Here is a 15,446-nt window from a genome sequence, read left to right as displayed (position 1 = left end):
CAGGAGATTATTAACAAAAAAATGAAGATTTCTCTCCGATGTCGCCTCTCGCGTTTGCTTTTCGAAGACCATCTGTCGCCAACGTCCATACCACGTTGAATACACCGGTTCTCGTCCGATCACCGAAGTTAAGCAACGTCGGGCGCGGTCAGTACTTGGATGGGTGACCGCCTGGGAACACCGCGTGATGTTGGCTTTTTTGGTGTTTTTCTTTCGGCGGTTCCCTTTTAGCGCTCCAATATTCTCAATTCATAAACCTTTGTTTTGCATGTCATTCGTTAATTTTTATCGTTGTTAAAACTGGCGCTCTTTACTGTCCTATACTTAGCCTAATTTTGTAATATTTTGATACACGACTCCTTTTTTGTTCACGATGTGAACTATTATAGCACAAAATAAAACCAAAGTCGATTTCACCTTCAAAATCTTTTTAAAATACTGTAACCAATTTTTTTAATCATACTTTATACATAGAAAAACCTTTAAGAAGGATCGCTTTCTTACTTGACTATTTATTGTTTTCAATTGCGTTCAGGTTGTTTTTTATGATAACAATTCAAATTATTAATATTTTGTGTTTTTATTTTCTAGTAACAAAAGGTGATTTATTCAGGCCGATCACACTGCCATCTCGTAGCATTTAGATGAGTCCGCTGTCGTTACTCTGCCATTTCAATATTTTCCCTGTAGATGGCGCTCTTCTTCGCCAAATAAATGCCATACAACCCTAAATTTTTACCCCTCTACGATCAACCCTTATTTTTAAATTGAAAATTAAAAATATTTTTTTTGCAAAATAACATTTGCGGGATCAGCTAGTTATACATAATATCGAGTTTAACGTACATAAACACAAAAGAAAAAATCGTGGGCACGTTGCCTACTCGATGCGAAAAGAACTTTCATTAAAGCTGAAGAGTACACCAATACTTCGCTTTGCGTCTTTTTTTTTTAATTTAATTTTATTTTATTTTTTAAAAGATGGCAACACTTTTGTTTTTAATTGCGTTACGCCATCAAAACTCGGGGATTCTCTTTCTAACCAAAAATCAACGCAATTTGAATACAGTTTTATTTTCACTTTGTTTTGCTAATTTTAAAAGTTCAGTTTTAATTAAGTAGTGTGTTGTGCTTATTTTAAGAGAGAATTATAAATTTATATAAATTTTTACGCGTTGTTTCTGGTTACCAAAAAGGTTAATATTATTACAATTTATTTAATTGGCAGAGTTATTTTATTTTCGTTCGTTCAATTTTCTTTTTAAAAAGTAATATTTTCGGGACCCTGGTACCTATCTTCGATCTTTATGTGGTTTGCTATAGAAAATCTTAATTCACTTTGCGGCGTTTCAATTTGCGTCGTGTTTTTCTAGAACGTATCCACTACGCAAAGTGAGGTATTGGCGTATTATATATGTGTCGATCACTCTCTTACAACCAAAATATATTCCAAACCTTATGTAGACAATAATAAGTTTAATTGAACAATAGTAACGGTTTGAAAATAAAAATGAAACTGCATTGTGTACTTATTCTATGTTGATGTTATTGCTCTTAGCTCGAAGGCTTTTACAGCTTCATCGGAGCTGAGTTCACGGAGCGGAAGACTCTGTGAACATAAAAACTAAGAATAAGGCTGGTAGAGCGCGTACCAGTTTCACGATGACGCTCGCACGTAGCAAAGGCCTCTACTTGTGTAAAGCTGTGTTATGAATGTGTTCATTGTTATGACGTGTACATGCGGCATAGTATGTATTATAGTAACAAACATTGTTTAACTTCGCAAAGGAAATACTGAAGATGTCGACTTAGTTTTCAAATTTGTTATACAACGAAAGGCACATACGATACACTGGTAAATATTGTATGTGAGTGGACGATGAAGTACAAATCTTCACAAGGAAAGATTTCTGAGACCAAGCAGTAGCCATTATTATGTAATGCAATTTCCGCCGATTTATCTATTTAGTGTGGACGTTGAAAAAAAAATATTGAAGAAAATAACAAGGACATAACAGAGAATTAGGATTCGGTTTCGAAGATCACCAAGATGGTGTTTGCGCATCGAAGACGAACGGTCGCCAACGTCCATACCACGTTGAATACACCGGTTCTCGTCCGATCACCGAAGTTAAGCAACGTCGGGCGCGGTCAGTACTTGGATGGGTGACCGCCTGGGAACACCGCGTGATGTTGGCTTTTTTGGCGTTTTTCTTTCGGCGGTTCCTTTTTAGCGCTCCAATATTCTCAATCCGTAAACTTTTATCCATTTTTCATAGGAGGTTATTAACAAAAAAATGAAGATTTCTCTCCGATGTCGCCTCTCGCGTTTGCTTTTCGAAGACCATCAGTCGCCAACGTCCATACCACGTTGAATACACCGGTTCTCGTCCGATCACCGAAGTTAAGCAACGTCGGGCGCGGTCAGTACTTGGATGGGTGACCGCCTGGGAACACCGCGTGATGTTGGCTTTTTGGCGTTTTTCTTTCGGCGGTTCCTTTTTAGCGCTCCAATATTCTCAATCCGTAAACTTTTATCCATTTTTCATAGGAGATTATTAACAAAAAAATGAAGATTTCTCTCCGATGTCGCCTCTCGCGTTTGCTTTTCGAAGACCATCAGTCGCCAACGTCCATACCACGTTGAATACACCGGTTCTCGTCCGATCACCGAAGTTAAGCAACGTCGGGCGCGGTCAGTACTTGGATGGGTGACCGCCTGGGAACACCGCGTGATGTTGGCTTTTTTGGCGTTTTTCTTTCGGCGGTTCCTTTTTAGCGCTCCAATATTCTCAATCCGTAAACTTTTATCCATTTTTCATACGAGATTATTAACAAAAAAATGAAGATTTCTCTCCGATGTCGCCTCTCGCGTTTGCGTTTCGAAGACCAATTTTCGCCAACGTCCATACCACGTTGAATACACCGGTTCTCGTCCGATCACCGAAGTTAAGCATCGTCGGGCGCGGTCAGTACTTGGATGGGTGACCGCCTGGGAACACCGCGTGATGTTGGCTTTTTTGGCGTTTTTCTTTCGGCGGTTCCTTTTTAGCGCTCCAACATTCTCAATCTATAAACTTTTATCCATTTTTCATAGGAGATTATTAACAAAAAAATGAAGATTTTTCTCCGATGTCGCCTCTCGCGTGTGCGTTTCGAGGGCCATCAGTCGCCAACGTCCATACCACGTTGAATACACCGGTTCTCGTCCGATCACCGAAGTTAAGCAACGTCGGGCGCGGTCAGTACTTGGATGGGTGACCGCCTGGGAACACCGCGTGATGTTGGCTTTTTGGCGTTTTTCTTTCGGCGGTTCCTTTTTAGCGCTCCAACATTCTCAATCCATAAAGTTTTATCCATTTTTCATAGGAGATTATTAATAAAAAAATGAAGATTTCTCTCCGATGTCGCCTCTCGCGTTTGCGTTTCAAAGACCAATTTTCGCCAACGTCCATACCACGTTGAATACACCGGTTCTCGTCCGATCACCGAAGTTAAGCAACGTCGGGCGCGGTCAGTACTTGGATGGGTGACCGCCTGGGAACACCGCGTGATGTTGGCTTTTTTGGCGTTTTTCTTTCGGCGGTTCCTTTTTAGCGCTCCAATATTCTCAATCCGTAAACTTTTATCCATTTTTCATAGGAGATTATTAACAAAAAAATGAAGATTTCTCTCCGATGTCGCCTCTCGCGTTTGCGTTTCGAAGACCAATTTTCGCCAACGTCCATACCACGTTGAATACACCGGTTCTCGTCCGATCACCGAAGTTAAGCATCGTCGGGCGCGGTCAGTACTTGGATGGGTGACCGCCTGGGAACACCGCGTGATGTTGGCTTTTTTGGCGTTTTTCTTTCGGCGGTTCCTTTTTAGCGCTCCAACATTCTCAATCTATAAACTTTTATCCATTTTTCATAGGAGATTATTAACAAAAAAATGAAGATTTTTCTCCGATGTCGCCTCTCGCGTGTGCGTTTCGAGGGCCATCAGTCGCCAACGTCCATACCACGTTGAATACACCGGTTCTCGTCCGATCACCGAAGTTAAGCAACGTCGGGCGCGGTCAGTACTTGGATGGGTGACGGCCTGGGAACACCGCGTGATGTTGGCTTTTTGGCGTTTTTCTTTCGGCGGTTCCTTTTTAGCGCTCCAATATTCTCAATCCGTAAACTTTTATCCATTTTTCATAGGAGATTATTAACAAAAAAATGAAGATTTCTCTCCGATGTCGCCTCTCGCGTTTGCTTTTCGAAGACCATCAGTCGCCAACGTCCATACCACGTTGAATACACCGGTTCTCGTCCGATCACCGAAGTTAAGCAACGTCGGGCGCGGTCAGTACTTGGATGGGTGACCGCCTGGGAACACCGCGTGATGTTGGCTTTTTGGCGTTTTTCTTTCGGCGGTTCCTTTTTAGCGCTCCAATATTCTCAATCCGTAAACTTTTATCCATTTTTCATAGGAGATTATTAACAAAAAAATGAAGATTTCTCTCCGATGTCGCCTCTCGCGTTTGCTTTTCGAAGACCATCAGTCGCCAACGTCCATACCACGTTGAATACACCGGTTCTCGTCCGATCACCGAAGTTAAGCAACGTCGGGCGCGGTCAGTACTTGGATGGGTGACCGCCTGGGAACACCGCGTGATGTTGGCTTTTTTGGCGTTTTTCTTTCGGCGGTTCCTTTTTAGCGCTCCAATATTCTCAATCCGTAAACTTTTATCCATTTTTCATAGGAGATTATTAACAAAAAAATGAAGATTTCTCTCCGATGTCGCCTCTCGCGTTTGCTTTTCGAAGACCATCAGTCGCCAACGTCCATACCACGTTGAATACACCGGTTCTCGTCCGATCACCGAAGTTAAGCAACGTCGGGCGCGGTCAGTACTTGGATGGGTGACCGCCTGGGAACACCGCGTGATGTTGGCTTTTTGGCGTTTTTCTTTCGGCGGTTCCTTTTTAGCGCTCCAATATTCTCAATCCGTAAACTTTTATCCATTTTTCATAGGAGATTATTAACAAAAAAATGAAGATTTCTCTCCGATGTCGCCTCTCGCGTTTGCTTTTCGAAGACCATCTGTCGCCAACGTCCATACCACGTTGAATACACCGGTTCTCGTCCGATCACCGAAGTTAAGCAACGTCGGGCGCGGTCAGTACTTGGATGGGTGACCGCCTGGGAACACCGCGTGATGTTGGCTTTTTTGGCGTTTTTCTTTCGGCGGTTCCTTTTTAGCGCTCCAATATTCTCAATCCGTAAACTTTTATCCATTTTTCGTAGGAGATTATTAACAAAAAAATGAAGATTTCTCTCCGATGTCGCCTCTCGCGTTTGCGTTTCGAAGACCATCTGTCGCCAACGTCCATACCACGTTGAATACACCGGTTCTCGTCCGATCACCGAAGTTAAGCAACGTCGGGCGCGGTCAGTACTTGGATGGGTGACCGCCTGGGAACACCGCGTGATGTTGGCTTTTTTGGCGTTTTTCTTTCGGCGGTTCCTTTTTAGCGCTCCAATATTCTCAATCCGTAAACTTTTATCCATTTTTCTTAGGAGATTATTAACAAAAAAATGAAGATTTCTCTCCGATGTCGCCTCTCGCGTTTGCGTTTCGAAGACCATCAGTCGCCAACGTCCATACCACGTTGAATACACCGGTTCTCGTCCGATCACCGAAGTTAAGCAACGTCGGGCGCGGTCAGTACTTGGATGGGTGACCGCCTGGGAACACCGCGTGATGATGGCTTTTTTGGCGTTTTTCTTTCGGCGGTTCCTTTTTAGCGCTCCAATATTCTCAATCCGTAAACTTTTATCCATTTTTCATAGGAGATTATTAACAAAAAAATGAAGATTTCTCTCCGATGTCGCCTCTCGCGTTTGCGTTTCAAAGACCAATTTTCGCCAACGTCCATACCACGTTGAATACACCGGTTCTCGTCCGATCACCGAAGTTAAGCATCGTCGGGCGCGGTCAGTACTTGGATGGGTGACCGCCTGGGAACACCGCGTGATGTTGGCTTTTTTGGCGTTTTTCTTTCGGCGGTTCCTTTTTAGCGCTCCAATATTCTCAATCCGTAAACTTTTATCCATTTTTCATAGGAGATTATTAACAAAAAAATGAAGATTTCTCTCCGATGTCGCCTCTCGCGTTTGCGTTTCGAAGACCATCAGTCGCCAACGTCCATACCACGTTGAATACACCGGTTCTCGTCCGATCACCGAAGTTAAGCAACGTCGGGCGCGGTCAGTACTTGGATGGGTGACCGCCTGGGAACACCGCGTGATGTTGGCTTTTTTGGCGTTTTTCTTTCGGCGGTTCCTTTTTAGCGCTCCAATATTCTCAATCCGTAAACTTTTATCCATTTTTCATAGGAGATTATTAACAAAAAAATGAAGATTTCTCTCCGATGTCGCCTCTCGCGTTTGCGTTTCGAAGACCATCTGTCGCCAACGTCCATACCACGTTGAATACACCGGTTCTCGTCCGATCACCGAAGTTAAGCAACGTCGGGCGCGGTCAGTACTTGGATGGGTGACCGCCTGGGAACACCGCGTGATGTTGGCTTTTTTGGCGTTTTTCTTTCGGCGGTTCCTTTTTAGCGCTCCAATATTCTCAATCCGTAAACTTTTATCCATTTTTCACAGGAGATTATTAACAAAAAAATGAAGATTTCTCTCCGATGTCGCCTCTCGCGTTTGCTTTTCGAAGACCATCTGTCGCCAACGTCCATACCACGTTGAATACACCGGTTCTCGTCCGATCACCGAAGTTAAGCAACGTCGGGCGCGGTCAGTACTTGGATGGGTGACCGCCTGGGAACACCGCGTGATGTTGGCTTTTTTGGTGTTTTTCTTTCGGCGGTTCCCTTTTAGCGCTCCAATATTCTCAATTCATAAACCTTTGTTTTGCATGTCATTCGTTAATTTTTATCGTTGTTAAAACTGGCGCTCTTTACTGTCCTATACTTAGCCTAATTTTGTAATATTTTGATACACGACTCCTTTTTTGTTCACGATGTGAACTATTATAGCACAAAATAAAACCAAAGTCGATTTCACCTTCAAAATCTTTTTAAAATACTGTAACCAATTTTTTTAATCATACTTTATACATAGAAAAACCTTTAAGAAGGATCGCTTTCTTACTTGACTATTTATTGTTTTCAATTGCGTTCAGGTTGTTTTTTATGATAACAATTCAAATTATTAATATTTTGTGTTTTTATTTTCTAGTAACAAAAGGTGATTTATTCAGGCCGATCACACTGCCATCTCGTAGCATTTAGATGAGTCCGCTGTCGTTACTCTGCCATTTCAATATTTTCCCTGTAGATGGCGCTCTTCTTCGCCAAATAAATGCCATACAACCCTAAATTTTTACCCCTCTACGATCAACCCTTATTTTTAAATTGAAAATTAAAAATATTTTTTTTGCAAAATAACATTTGCGGGATCAGCTAGTTATACATAATATCGAGTTTAACGTACATAAACACAAAAGAAAAAATCGTGGGCACGTTGCCTACTCGATGCGAAAAGAACTTTCATTAAAGCTGAAGAGTACACCAATACTTCGCTTTGCGTCTTTTTTTTTTAATTTAATTTTATTTTATTTTTTAAAAGATGGCAACACTTTTGTTTTTAATTGCGTTACGCCATCAAAACTCGGGGATTCTCTTTCTAACCAAACATCAACGCAATTTGAATACAGTTTTATTTTCACTTTGTTTTGCTAATTTTAAAAGTTCAGTTTTAATTAAGTAGTGTGTTGTGCTTATTTTAAGAGAGAATTATAAATTTATATAAATTTTTACGCGTTGTTTCTGGTTACCAAAAAGGTTAATATTATTACAATTTATTTAATTGGCAGAGTTATTTTATTTTCGTTCGTTCAATTTTCTTTTTAAAAAGTAATATTTTCGGGACCCTGGTACCTATCTTCGATCTTTATGTGGTTTGCTATAGAAAATCTTAATTCACTTTGCGGCGTTTCAATTTGCGTCGTGTTTTTCTAGAACGTATCCACTACGCAAAGTGAGGTATTGGCGTATTATATATGTGTCGATCACTCTCTTACAACCAAAATATATTCCAAACCTTATGTAGACAATAATAAGTTTAATTGAACAATAGTAACGGTTTGAAAATAAAAATGAAACTGCATTGTGTACTTATTCTATGTTGATGTTATTGCTCTTAGCTCGAAGGCTTTTACAGCTTCATCGGAGCTGAGTTCACGGAGCGGAAGACTCTGTGAACATAAAAACTAAGAATAAGGCTGGTAGAGCGCGTACCAGTTTCACGATGACGCTCGCACGTAGCAAAGGCCTCTACTTGTGTAAAGCTGTGTTATGAATGTGTTCATTGTTATGACGTGTACATGCGGCATAGTATGTATTATAGTAACAAACATTGTTTAACTTCGCAAAGGAAATACTGAAGATGTCGACTTAGTTTTCAAATTTGTTATACAACGAAAGGCACATACGATACACTGGTAAATATTGTATGTGAGTGGACGATGAAGTACAAATCTTCACAAGGAAAGATTTCTGAGACCAAGCAGTAGCCATTATTATGTAATGCAATTTCCGCCGATTTATCTATTTAGTGTGGACGTTGAAAAAAAAATATTGAAGAAAATAACAAGGACATAACAGAGAATTAGGATTCGGTTTCGAAGATCACCAAGATGGTGTTTGCGCATCGAAGACGAACGGTCGCCAACGTCCATACCACGTTGAATACACCGGTTCTCGTCCGATCACCGAAGTTAAGCAACGTCGGGCGCGGTCAGTACTTGGATGGGTGACCGCCTGGGAACACCGCGTGATGTTGGCTTTTTTGGCGTTTTTCTTTCGGCGGTTCCTTTTTAGCGCTCCAATATTCTCAATCCGTAAACTTTTATCCATTTTTCATAGGAGGTTATTAACAAAAAAATGAAGATTTCTCTCCGATGTCGCCTCTCGCGTTTGCTTTTCGAAGACCATCAGTCGCCAACGTCCATACCACGTTGAATACACCGGTTCTCGTCCGATCACCGAAGTTAAGCAACGTCGGGCGCGGTCAGTACTTGGATGGGTGACCGCCTGGGAACACCGCGTGATGTTGGCTTTTTGGCGTTTTTCTTTCGGCGGTTCCTTTTTAGCGCTCCAATATTCTCAATCCGTAAACTTTTATCCATTTTTCATAGGAGATTATTAACAAAAAAATGAAGATTTCTCTCCGATGTCGCCTCTCGCGTTTGCTTTTCGAAGACCATCAGTCGCCAACGTCCATACCACGTTGAATACACCGGTTCTCGTCCGATCACCGAAGTTAAGCAACGTCGGGCGCGGTCAGTACTTGGATGGGTGACCGCCTGGGAACACCGCGTGATGTTGGCTTTTTTGGCGTTTTTCTTTCGGCGGTTCCTTTTTAGCGCTCCAATATTCTCAATCCGTAAACTTTTATCCATTTTTCATACGAGATTATTAACAAAAAAATGAAGATTTCTCTCCGATGTCGCCTCTCGCGTTTGCGTTTCGAAGACCAATTTTCGCCAACGTCCATACCACGTTGAATACACCGGTTCTCGTCCGATCACCGAAGTTAAGCATCGTCGGGCGCGGTCAGTACTTGGATGGGTGACCGCCTGGGAACACCGCGTGATGTTGGCTTTTTTGGCGTTTTTCTTTCGGCGGTTCCTTTTTAGCGCTCCAACATTCTCAATCTATAAACTTTTATCCATTTTTCATAGGAGATTATTAACAAAAAAATGAAGATTTTTCTCCGATGTCGCCTCTCGCGTGTGCGTTTCGAGGGCCATCAGTCGCCAACGTCCATACCACGTTGAATACACCGGTTCTCGTCCGATCACCGAAGTTAAGCAACGTCGGGCGCGGTCAGTACTTGGATGGGTGACCGCCTGGGAACACCGCGTGATGTTGGCTTTTTTGGCGTTTTTCTTTCGGCGGTTCCTTTTTAGCGCTCCAATATTCTCAATCCGTAAACTTTTATCCATTTTTCATAGGAGGTTATTAACAAAAAAATGAAGATTTCTCTCCGATGTCGCCTCTCGCGTTTGCTTTTCGAAGACCATCAGTCGCCAACGTCCATACCACGTTGAATACACCGGTTCTCGTCCGATCACCGAAGTTAAGCAACGTCGGGCGCGGTCAGTACTTGGATGGGTGACCGCCTGGGAACACCGCGTGATGTTGGCTTTTTGGCGTTTTTCTTTCGGCGGTTCCTTTTTAGCGCTCCAATATTCTCAATCCGTAAACTTTTATCCATTTTTCATAGGAGATTATTAACAAAAAAATGAAGATTTCTCTCCGATGTCGCCTCTCGCGTTTGCTTTTCGAAGACCATCAGTCGCCAACGTCCATACCACGTTGAATACACCGGTTCTCGTCCGATCACCGAAGTTAAGCAACGTCGGGCGCGGTCAGTACTTGGATGGGTGACCGCCTGGGAACACCGCGTGATGTTGGCTTTTTTGGCGTTTTTCTTTCGGCGGTTCCTTTTTAGCGCTCCAATATTCTCAATCCGTAAACTTTTATCCATTTTTCATACGAGATTATTAACAAAAAAATGAAGATTTCTCTCCGATGTCGCCTCTCGCGTTTGCGTTTCGAAGACCAATTTTCGCCAACGTCCATACCACGTTGAATACACCGGTTCTCGTCCGATCACCGAAGTTAAGCATCGTCGGGCGCGGTCAGTACTTGGATGGGTGACCGCCTGGGAACACCGCGTGATGTTGGCTTTTTTGGCGTTTTTCTTTCGGCGGTTCCTTTTTAGCGCTCCAACATTCTCAATCTATAAACTTTTATCCATTTTTCATAGGAGATTATTAACAAAAAAATGAAGATTTTTCTCCGATGTCGCCTCTCGCGTGTGCGTTTCGAGGGCCATCAGTCGCCAACGTCCATACCACGTTGAATACACCGGTTCTCGTCCGATCACCGAAGTTAAGCAACGTCGGGCGCGGTCAGTACTTGGATGGGTGACCGCCTGGGAACACCGCGTGATGTTGGCTTTTTGGCGTTTTTCTTTCGGCGGTTCCTTTTTAGCGCTCCAACATTCTCAATCCATAAAGTTTTATCCATTTTTCATAGGAGATTATTAATAAAAAAATGAAGATTTCTCTCCGATGTCGCCTCTCGCGTTTGCGTTTCAAAGACCAATTTTCGCCAACGTCCATACCACGTTGAATACACCGGTTCTCGTCCGATCACCGAAGTTAAGCAACGTCGGGCGCGGTCAGTACTTGGATGGGTGACCGCCTGGGAACACCGCGTGATGTTGGCTTTTTTGGCGTTTTTCTTTCGGCGGTTCCTTTTTAGCGCTCCAATATTCTCAATCCGTAAACTTTTATCCATTTTTCATAGGAGATTATTAACAAAAAAATGAAGATTTCTCTCCGATGTCGCCTCTCGCGTTTGCGTTTCGAAGACCAATTTTCGCCAACGTCCATACCACGTTGAATACACCGGTTCTCGTCCGATCACCGAAGTTAAGCATCGTCGGGCGCGGTCAGTACTTGGATGGGTGACCGCCTGGGAACACCGCGTGATGTTGGCTTTTTTGGCGTTTTTCTTTCGGCGGTTCCTTTTTAGCGCTCCAACATTCTCAATCTATAAACTTTTATCCATTTTTCATAGGAGATTATTAACAAAAAAATGAAGATTTTTCTCCGATGTCGCCTCTCGCGTGTGCGTTTCGAGGGCCATCAGTCGCCAACGTCCATACCACGTTGAATACACCGGTTCTCGTCCGATCACCGAAGTTAAGCAACGTCGGGCGCGGTCAGTACTTGGATGGGTGACGGCCTGGGAACACCGCGTGATGTTGGCTTTTTGGCGTTTTTCTTTCGGCGGTTCCTTTTTAGCGCTCCAATATTCTCAATCCGTAAACTTTTATCCATTTTTCATAGGAGATTATTAACAAAAAAATGAAGATTTCTCTCCGATGTCGCCTCTCGCGTTTGCTTTTCGAAGACCATCAGTCGCCAACGTCCATACCACGTTGAATACACCGGTTCTCGTCCGATCACCGAAGTTAAGCAACGTCGGGCGCGGTCAGTACTTGGATGGGTGACCGCCTGGGAACACCGCGTGATGTTGGCTTTTTGGCGTTTTTCTTTCGGCGGTTCCTTTTTAGCGCTCCAATATTCTCAATCCGTAAACTTTTATCCATTTTTCATAGGAGATTATTAACAAAATAATGAAGATTTCTCTCCGATGTCGCCTCTCGCGTTTGCTTTTCGAAGACCATCAGTCGCCAACGTCCATACCACGTTGAATACACCGGTTCTCGTCCGATCACCGAAGTTAAGCAACGTCGGGCGCGGTCAGTACTTGGATGGGTGACCGCCTGGGAACACCGCGTGATGTTGGCTTTTTTGGCGTTTTTCTTTCGGCGGTTCCTTTTTAGCGCTCCAATATTCTCAATCCGTAAACTTTTATCCATTTTTCATAGGAGATTATTAACAAAAAAATGAAGATTTCTCTCCGATGTCGCCTCTCGCGTTTGCTTTTCGAAGACCATCAGTCGCCAACGTCCATACCACGTTGAATACACCGGTTCTCGTCCGATCACCGAAGTTAAGCAACGTCGGGCGCGGTCAGTACTTGGATGGGTGACCGCCTGGGAACACCGCGTGATGTTGGCTTTTTGGCGTTTTTCTTTCGGCGGTTCCTTTTTAGCGCTCCAATATTCTCAATCCGTAAACTTTTATCCATTTTTCATAGGAGATTATTAACAAAAAAATGAAGATTTCTCTCCGATGTCGCCTCTCGCGTTTGCTTTTCGAAGACCATCTGTCGCCAACGTCCATACCACGTTGAATACACCGGTTCTCGTCCGATCACCGAAGTTAAGCAACGTCGGGCGCGGTCAGTACTTGGATGGGTGACCGCCTGGGAACACCGCGTGATGTTGGCTTTTTTGGCGTTTTTCTTTCGGCGGTTCCTTTTTAGCGCTCCAATATTCTCAATCCGTAAACTTTTATCCATTTTTCGTAGGAGATTATTAACAAAAAAATGAAGATTTCTCTCCGATGTCGCCTCTCGCGTTTGCGTTTCGAAGACCATCTGTCGCCAACGTCCATACCACGTTGAATACACCGGTTCTCGTCCGATCACCGAAGTTAAGCAACGTCGGGCGCGGTCAGTACTTGGATGGGTGACCGCCTGGGAACACCGCGTGATGTTGGCTTTTTTGGCGTTTTTCTTTCGGCGGTTCCTTTTTAGCGCTCCAATATTCTCAATCCGTAAACTTTTATCCATTTTTCTTAGGAGATTATTAACAAAAAAATGAAGATTTCTCTCCGATGTCGCCTCTCGCGTTTGCGTTTCGAAGACCATCAGTCGCCAACGTCCATACCACGTTGAATACACCGGTTCTCGTCCGATCACCGAAGTTAAGCAACGTCGGGCGCGGTCAGTACTTGGATGGGTGACCGCCTGGGAACACCGCGTGATGATGGCTTTTTTGGCGTTTTTCTTTCGGCGGTTCCTTTTTAGCGCTCCAATATTCTCAATCCGTAAACTTTTATCCATTTTTCATAGGAGATTATTAACAAAAAAATGAAGATTTCTCTCCGATGTCGCCTCTCGCGTTTGCGTTTCAAAGACCAATTTTCGCCAACGTCCATACCACGTTGAATACACCGGTTCTCGTCCGATCACCGAAGTTAAGCATCGTCGGGCGCGGTCAGTACTTGGATGGGTGACCGCCTGGGAACACCGCGTGATGTTGGCTTTTTTGGCGTTTTTCTTTCGGCGGTTCCTTTTTAGCGCTCCAACATTCTCAATCTATAAACTTTTATCCATTTTTCATAGGAGATTATTAACAAAAAAATGAAGATTTTTCTCCGATGTCGCCTCTCGCGTTTGCGTTTCGAGGGCCATCAGTCGCCAACGTCCATACCACGTTGAATACACCGGTTCTCGTCCGATCACCGAAGTTAAGCAACGTCGGGCGCGGTCAGTACTTGGATGGGTGACCGCCTGGGAACACCGCGTGATGTTGGCTTTTTGGCGTTTTTCTTTCGGCGGTTCCTTTTTAGCGCTCCAACATTCTCAATCCATAAAGTTTTATCCATTTTTCATAGGAGATTATTAATAAAAAAATGAAGATTTCTCTCCGATGTCGCCTCTCGCGTTTGCGTTTCAAAGACCAATTTTCGCCAACGTCCATACCACGTTGAATACACCGGTTCTCGTCCGATCACCGAAGTTAAGCAACGTCGGGCGCGGTCAGTACTTGGATGGGTGACCGCCTGGGAACACCGCGTGATGTTGGCTTTTTTGGCGTTTTTCTTTCGGCGGTTCCCTTTTAGCGCTCCAATATTCTTAATTCATAAACTTTTGATTTGCATGTCATTCGTCAATTTTTATCGTTGTTAAAACTGGCGCTCTTTACTGTCTTATACTTAGCCTAATTTTGTAATATTTTGATACACGACTCCTTTTTTGTTCACGATGTGAACTATTATAGCACAAAATAAAACCCAAGTTGATTTCACCTTCAAAATCCTTTTAAAATACTGTAACCAATTTTTTTAATCATACTTTATACATAGAAAAACCTTTAAGAAGGATCGCTTTCTTACTTGACTATTTATATTTTTCAATTGCGTTCAGGTTGTTTTTTGTGATAACAATTCAAATTATTAATATTTTGTGCTTTTATTTTCTAGTAACAAAAGGTGATTTTTTCAGGCCGATCACACTGCCATCTCGTAGCATTTAGATGAGTCCGCTGTCGTTACTCTGCCATTTCAATATTTTCCCTGTAGATGGCGCTCTTCTTCGCCAAATAAATACCATACAACCCTAAATTTTTACCCCTCTACGATCAACCCTTATTTTTAAATTAAAAATGAAAAATATTTTTTTTGCAAAACAACATTTGCGGGATCAGCTAGTTATACATAATATCGAGTTTAACGTACATAAACACAAAAGAAAAAAACGTGGGCAGGTTGCCTTCTCGATGCGAAAAGAACTTTCATTAAAGCTGAAGAGTACACCAATACTTCGCTTTGCGTCGTTTTTTTTTTTTTATTTAATTTAATTTTATTTTTTAAAAGATGGCAACACTTTTGTTTTTAATTGCGTTACGCCATCAAAACTCGGGGATTCTCTTTCTAACCAAAAACCAACGCAATTTGAATACAGTTTTATTATCACTTTGTTTTGCTAATTTTAAAAGTTCAGTTTTAATTAAGTAGTGTGTTGTGCTTATTTTAAAAGAGAATAATAAATTTATATAAATTTTTACGCGTTGTTTCTGGTTACCAAAAAGGTTAATATTATTACAATTTATTTAATTGGCAGAGTTATTTTATTTTTGTTTGTTCAATTTTCTTTTTAAAAAGTAATATTTTCGTGACCCTGGTACCTATCTTCGGTCTTTATGTGGTTTGCTATAGAAAATCTTAATTCACTTTGCGGCGT

At 42.5% G+C, this 15,446-nt stretch overlaps 40 non-coding genes across 40 annotated transcripts; all 40 read left to right on the top strand.

Annotated features, from left to right (window-relative positions):
• Positions 1-77: 77 nt before the first annotated feature.
• On the top strand, positions 78-196 carry LOC137928344 (5S ribosomal RNA). Its single transcript, XR_011108452.1, has one exon. It is a non-coding gene; the product is annotated as a 5S ribosomal RNA (ribosomal RNA).
• A 1,884-nt stretch (positions 197-2,080) lies between these two features.
• On the top strand, positions 2,081-2,199 carry LOC137928342 (5S ribosomal RNA). The gene has a single exon (XR_011108450.1). It is a non-coding gene; the product is annotated as a 5S ribosomal RNA (ribosomal RNA).
• A 154-nt stretch (positions 2,200-2,353) lies between these two features.
• Positions 2,354-2,472, top strand: LOC137928341 (5S ribosomal RNA). Its single transcript, XR_011108449.1, has one exon. It is a non-coding gene; the product is annotated as a 5S ribosomal RNA (ribosomal RNA).
• Positions 2,473-2,625: 153 nt separating this feature from the next.
• LOC137928340 (5S ribosomal RNA) lies at positions 2,626-2,744 on the top strand. Its single transcript, XR_011108448.1, has one exon. It is a non-coding gene; the product is annotated as a 5S ribosomal RNA (ribosomal RNA).
• A 154-nt stretch (positions 2,745-2,898) lies between these two features.
• LOC137927898 (5S ribosomal RNA) lies at positions 2,899-3,017 on the top strand. The gene has a single exon (XR_011108026.1). It is a non-coding gene; the product is annotated as a 5S ribosomal RNA (ribosomal RNA).
• A 154-nt stretch (positions 3,018-3,171) lies between these two features.
• Positions 3,172-3,290, top strand: LOC137928339 (5S ribosomal RNA). Its single transcript, XR_011108447.1, has one exon. It is a non-coding gene; the product is annotated as a 5S ribosomal RNA (ribosomal RNA).
• Positions 3,291-3,443: 153 nt separating this feature from the next.
• Positions 3,444-3,562, top strand: LOC137928338 (5S ribosomal RNA). The gene has a single exon (XR_011108446.1). It is a non-coding gene; the product is annotated as a 5S ribosomal RNA (ribosomal RNA).
• A 154-nt stretch (positions 3,563-3,716) lies between these two features.
• On the top strand, positions 3,717-3,835 carry LOC137927897 (5S ribosomal RNA). The gene has a single exon (XR_011108025.1). It is a non-coding gene; the product is annotated as a 5S ribosomal RNA (ribosomal RNA).
• Positions 3,836-3,989: 154 nt separating this feature from the next.
• Positions 3,990-4,108, top strand: LOC137928056 (5S ribosomal RNA). Its single transcript, XR_011108179.1, has one exon. It is a non-coding gene; the product is annotated as a 5S ribosomal RNA (ribosomal RNA).
• Positions 4,109-4,261: 153 nt separating this feature from the next.
• Positions 4,262-4,380, top strand: LOC137928337 (5S ribosomal RNA). Its single transcript, XR_011108445.1, has one exon. It is a non-coding gene; the product is annotated as a 5S ribosomal RNA (ribosomal RNA).
• A 153-nt stretch (positions 4,381-4,533) lies between these two features.
• LOC137928336 (5S ribosomal RNA) lies at positions 4,534-4,652 on the top strand. The gene has a single exon (XR_011108444.1). It is a non-coding gene; the product is annotated as a 5S ribosomal RNA (ribosomal RNA).
• Positions 4,653-4,806: 154 nt separating this feature from the next.
• Positions 4,807-4,925, top strand: LOC137928335 (5S ribosomal RNA). The gene has a single exon (XR_011108443.1). It is a non-coding gene; the product is annotated as a 5S ribosomal RNA (ribosomal RNA).
• A 153-nt stretch (positions 4,926-5,078) lies between these two features.
• LOC137928334 (5S ribosomal RNA) lies at positions 5,079-5,197 on the top strand. The gene has a single exon (XR_011108442.1). It is a non-coding gene; the product is annotated as a 5S ribosomal RNA (ribosomal RNA).
• A 154-nt stretch (positions 5,198-5,351) lies between these two features.
• On the top strand, positions 5,352-5,470 carry LOC137928333 (5S ribosomal RNA). Its single transcript, XR_011108441.1, has one exon. It is a non-coding gene; the product is annotated as a 5S ribosomal RNA (ribosomal RNA).
• A 154-nt stretch (positions 5,471-5,624) lies between these two features.
• On the top strand, positions 5,625-5,743 carry LOC137927947 (5S ribosomal RNA). The gene has a single exon (XR_011108073.1). It is a non-coding gene; the product is annotated as a 5S ribosomal RNA (ribosomal RNA).
• Positions 5,744-5,897: 154 nt separating this feature from the next.
• Positions 5,898-6,016, top strand: LOC137927896 (5S ribosomal RNA). The gene has a single exon (XR_011108024.1). It is a non-coding gene; the product is annotated as a 5S ribosomal RNA (ribosomal RNA).
• Positions 6,017-6,170: 154 nt separating this feature from the next.
• Positions 6,171-6,289, top strand: LOC137928331 (5S ribosomal RNA). Its single transcript, XR_011108439.1, has one exon. It is a non-coding gene; the product is annotated as a 5S ribosomal RNA (ribosomal RNA).
• A 154-nt stretch (positions 6,290-6,443) lies between these two features.
• LOC137928330 (5S ribosomal RNA) lies at positions 6,444-6,562 on the top strand. Its single transcript, XR_011108438.1, has one exon. It is a non-coding gene; the product is annotated as a 5S ribosomal RNA (ribosomal RNA).
• Positions 6,563-6,716: 154 nt separating this feature from the next.
• Positions 6,717-6,835, top strand: LOC137928329 (5S ribosomal RNA). Its single transcript, XR_011108437.1, has one exon. It is a non-coding gene; the product is annotated as a 5S ribosomal RNA (ribosomal RNA).
• Positions 6,836-8,719: 1,884 nt separating this feature from the next.
• Positions 8,720-8,838, top strand: LOC137928328 (5S ribosomal RNA). The gene has a single exon (XR_011108436.1). It is a non-coding gene; the product is annotated as a 5S ribosomal RNA (ribosomal RNA).
• Positions 8,839-8,992: 154 nt separating this feature from the next.
• On the top strand, positions 8,993-9,111 carry LOC137928327 (5S ribosomal RNA). Its single transcript, XR_011108435.1, has one exon. It is a non-coding gene; the product is annotated as a 5S ribosomal RNA (ribosomal RNA).
• A 153-nt stretch (positions 9,112-9,264) lies between these two features.
• LOC137928326 (5S ribosomal RNA) lies at positions 9,265-9,383 on the top strand. The gene has a single exon (XR_011108434.1). It is a non-coding gene; the product is annotated as a 5S ribosomal RNA (ribosomal RNA).
• Positions 9,384-9,537: 154 nt separating this feature from the next.
• On the top strand, positions 9,538-9,656 carry LOC137927894 (5S ribosomal RNA). The gene has a single exon (XR_011108022.1). It is a non-coding gene; the product is annotated as a 5S ribosomal RNA (ribosomal RNA).
• A 154-nt stretch (positions 9,657-9,810) lies between these two features.
• Positions 9,811-9,929, top strand: LOC137928325 (5S ribosomal RNA). The gene has a single exon (XR_011108433.1). It is a non-coding gene; the product is annotated as a 5S ribosomal RNA (ribosomal RNA).
• Positions 9,930-10,083: 154 nt separating this feature from the next.
• On the top strand, positions 10,084-10,202 carry LOC137928324 (5S ribosomal RNA). The gene has a single exon (XR_011108432.1). It is a non-coding gene; the product is annotated as a 5S ribosomal RNA (ribosomal RNA).
• A 153-nt stretch (positions 10,203-10,355) lies between these two features.
• LOC137928323 (5S ribosomal RNA) lies at positions 10,356-10,474 on the top strand. The gene has a single exon (XR_011108431.1). It is a non-coding gene; the product is annotated as a 5S ribosomal RNA (ribosomal RNA).
• Positions 10,475-10,628: 154 nt separating this feature from the next.
• Positions 10,629-10,747, top strand: LOC137927893 (5S ribosomal RNA). The gene has a single exon (XR_011108021.1). It is a non-coding gene; the product is annotated as a 5S ribosomal RNA (ribosomal RNA).
• Positions 10,748-10,901: 154 nt separating this feature from the next.
• Positions 10,902-11,020, top strand: LOC137928322 (5S ribosomal RNA). Its single transcript, XR_011108430.1, has one exon. It is a non-coding gene; the product is annotated as a 5S ribosomal RNA (ribosomal RNA).
• A 153-nt stretch (positions 11,021-11,173) lies between these two features.
• LOC137928320 (5S ribosomal RNA) lies at positions 11,174-11,292 on the top strand. The gene has a single exon (XR_011108428.1). It is a non-coding gene; the product is annotated as a 5S ribosomal RNA (ribosomal RNA).
• A 154-nt stretch (positions 11,293-11,446) lies between these two features.
• Positions 11,447-11,565, top strand: LOC137927892 (5S ribosomal RNA). The gene has a single exon (XR_011108020.1). It is a non-coding gene; the product is annotated as a 5S ribosomal RNA (ribosomal RNA).
• A 154-nt stretch (positions 11,566-11,719) lies between these two features.
• On the top strand, positions 11,720-11,838 carry LOC137928054 (5S ribosomal RNA). The gene has a single exon (XR_011108177.1). It is a non-coding gene; the product is annotated as a 5S ribosomal RNA (ribosomal RNA).
• Positions 11,839-11,991: 153 nt separating this feature from the next.
• On the top strand, positions 11,992-12,110 carry LOC137928319 (5S ribosomal RNA). Its single transcript, XR_011108427.1, has one exon. It is a non-coding gene; the product is annotated as a 5S ribosomal RNA (ribosomal RNA).
• Positions 12,111-12,263: 153 nt separating this feature from the next.
• LOC137928318 (5S ribosomal RNA) lies at positions 12,264-12,382 on the top strand. Its single transcript, XR_011108426.1, has one exon. It is a non-coding gene; the product is annotated as a 5S ribosomal RNA (ribosomal RNA).
• Positions 12,383-12,536: 154 nt separating this feature from the next.
• On the top strand, positions 12,537-12,655 carry LOC137928317 (5S ribosomal RNA). The gene has a single exon (XR_011108425.1). It is a non-coding gene; the product is annotated as a 5S ribosomal RNA (ribosomal RNA).
• A 153-nt stretch (positions 12,656-12,808) lies between these two features.
• LOC137928316 (5S ribosomal RNA) lies at positions 12,809-12,927 on the top strand. Its single transcript, XR_011108424.1, has one exon. It is a non-coding gene; the product is annotated as a 5S ribosomal RNA (ribosomal RNA).
• A 154-nt stretch (positions 12,928-13,081) lies between these two features.
• On the top strand, positions 13,082-13,200 carry LOC137928315 (5S ribosomal RNA). The gene has a single exon (XR_011108423.1). It is a non-coding gene; the product is annotated as a 5S ribosomal RNA (ribosomal RNA).
• A 154-nt stretch (positions 13,201-13,354) lies between these two features.
• Positions 13,355-13,473, top strand: LOC137927946 (5S ribosomal RNA). Its single transcript, XR_011108072.1, has one exon. It is a non-coding gene; the product is annotated as a 5S ribosomal RNA (ribosomal RNA).
• Positions 13,474-13,627: 154 nt separating this feature from the next.
• On the top strand, positions 13,628-13,746 carry LOC137927891 (5S ribosomal RNA). The gene has a single exon (XR_011108019.1). It is a non-coding gene; the product is annotated as a 5S ribosomal RNA (ribosomal RNA).
• Positions 13,747-13,900: 154 nt separating this feature from the next.
• On the top strand, positions 13,901-14,019 carry LOC137928314 (5S ribosomal RNA). Its single transcript, XR_011108422.1, has one exon. It is a non-coding gene; the product is annotated as a 5S ribosomal RNA (ribosomal RNA).
• A 153-nt stretch (positions 14,020-14,172) lies between these two features.
• LOC137928313 (5S ribosomal RNA) lies at positions 14,173-14,291 on the top strand. Its single transcript, XR_011108421.1, has one exon. It is a non-coding gene; the product is annotated as a 5S ribosomal RNA (ribosomal RNA).
• Positions 14,292-15,446: the final 1,155 nt, after the last annotated feature.

This window comes from Battus philenor, unplaced genomic scaffold, assembly GCF_028537555.1.
Source record: "Battus philenor isolate CCGP_79_NKW_IND1 unplaced genomic scaffold, ilBatPhil1.0.hap1 SCAF_38, whole genome shotgun sequence".
Taxonomy (NCBI): Eukaryota; Metazoa; Arthropoda; class Insecta; order Lepidoptera; family Papilionidae; genus Battus; species Battus philenor.
This window is presented reverse-complemented; position numbering and strand designations above follow the sequence as displayed.